The sequence below is a fragment of the Silene latifolia genome, chromosome X (assembly GCF_048544455.1).
Source record: "Silene latifolia isolate original U9 population chromosome X, ASM4854445v1, whole genome shotgun sequence".
Lineage (NCBI taxonomy): Eukaryota > Viridiplantae > Streptophyta > Magnoliopsida > Caryophyllales > Caryophyllaceae > Silene > Silene latifolia.
The window spans coordinates 159,286,053-159,287,905 of record NC_133537.1 but is presented as its reverse complement, the minus strand read 5'-3'; the positions used below and the strand labels follow the sequence as shown (position 1 = coordinate 159,287,905).

General features: G+C 41.4%; 1 non-coding gene across 1 annotated transcript; it reads right to left on the bottom strand.

Moving 5' to 3' along the window:
* Nucleotides 1-1,490: 1,490 nt before the first annotated feature.
* LOC141625602 (small nucleolar RNA R71) lies at nucleotides 1,491-1,597 on the bottom strand. The gene has a single exon (XR_012535372.1). It is a non-coding gene; the product is annotated as a small nucleolar RNA R71 (small nucleolar RNA).
* Nucleotides 1,598-1,853: the final 256 nt, after the last annotated feature.

Sequence of the window (1,853 nt, the reverse complement as noted above, 5' to 3'; positions counted from 1 at the left end):
CATCTACTTTGTTTATCAATTTTACTGTTATTATTATCACCAATATGTCTAGCTAAATACCCTGTGCTAAGATGTAGGGGAACTGTAGTGTAGGCGGCATAAAATAGGAAGACCTAAATCGCGCCATGGTCGATCGACCGCCTACCCTGGTCGATCGACCGGCTCACGTGAGAATACCTTCGGCTTAATTAATTTAATTGCCATATTTAACGAATCGAGTGCACGCGACTAGTTGAATGCTTAGGAATTGACCGACCCGATAAGATCGAAAGATAGGGGAGGGAAATAGACTACTTAATTAAGACGACTAAATTAATAAGATCGTGAGATAAGTTAATTTAGGCATTTAAATCACTTTTCAGGACGAGAGTCAGTACTAGTGATATTAGGGACCCGTAGCTAGATCGAAAGATGCTACTTGTTAAGAATGGACCGAGAGGACTTCTTATTTTTCCCGTCTTACGTGATTATTTTGGACTTACCTAGTGTACTACTGCTGAAATTACAGTGAACCGACCATCTTAGCACCCTTTTAATATTTGATTTCATCCAGTTTCTTTTAGCATTCATTTATTTGCCTTAGTTTAGTTTTAATTTGATTACCTTTAGTTATAGAACTATTCAAAACAAACCCCCACGCATTTGTTACTTTAAGACTAAAATCAGACAACTATTAATTGCATCGCCTCTCTGTGGTTCGACCCTGACTGCCGCTATCTATAGTAGTAGTTTGGAAATTATAAATTTATCTTTGGTACTCTACGACGGTATCAAATTTTGGCGCCGTTGCCGGGGAGGTAATTGTTTAATTTTTAGTTGTTTTTATTTTAGTCTTTTTCTTAGTTTAAGGGACAACTGTTCCTTAAACTTTTCTCATATTCTACTTATAGTTTCCTCTTATGCGCAGGTCACAGGCTGGTGAATTGAGACCGTTAGATCCTGAGATCGAAAGGACTTTGCGCGAGTTGAGACGATCATCTAGAGTATTGCCGACAGAGAAAGAGCTGAGTACTCTGTCTAGTTACTACGAGAACGAGCTATTTGAGGTGGATCCACCTTCATCTCCTGTTTCTACTTCCTCAGTTGAGACCGTTACATCTCTAGATATGGCTGAAGAAGCAAGTATAGCCAGTCACTCCGAGCCAAAAGCTGAGAATCGCTATAAGGGATTCGCGTTGGCAGCCGGGACGGAAAGGAAATTCGAGCCAAAACCATCTTATATTAACTTGGTTGAGACAAACCAATTTGGGGGAGCTGCAAATGAAGATGCAGCTAAACATATGGAGACATTCATTGACTACTGCTGTTCCATACCCCCACCAGCAGGTGTGACCGAGGACCAGGTGAAGGAGACGATGTTCATATTCTCGCTTCGTGATGCTGCAAGGGAATGGTACCGAAATTTGGATCGAGCTGCTAACGAGATTACTGATTGGAATTCGCTGGCCCTAGCATTTTACAAGAAATATTTCTCTGCCTGAAAGACCAATGCGATTAGAGCTCAGATCACGAGTTTTAAACAGGGTCCTGATGAAGATTTTCATGAGGCATGGGTCCGTTTCAAGAGACTAGTGAGAACCATTCCACACCATGGGTTTGAGAAATGGTTTCTGTGCAACCAATTCTACAATGGTCTTTATGACGATCAAAGAGCTATCCTAGATGCTGCAGCTAATAGGAGATTTCAAGAAAATAGCGGTGAGACAAAGGGGTGGAAAATCATTGATGACATTGCCATCCATAAAGCTGAGCATGGGAATTCTAGAGGAAATCAGAGAAGATCGGCCGAATCTCCTGCTGTAGCTGCAATAGAAGCCCTTACCGCGAGATTTGACAAGATAGATTTTGGGGGA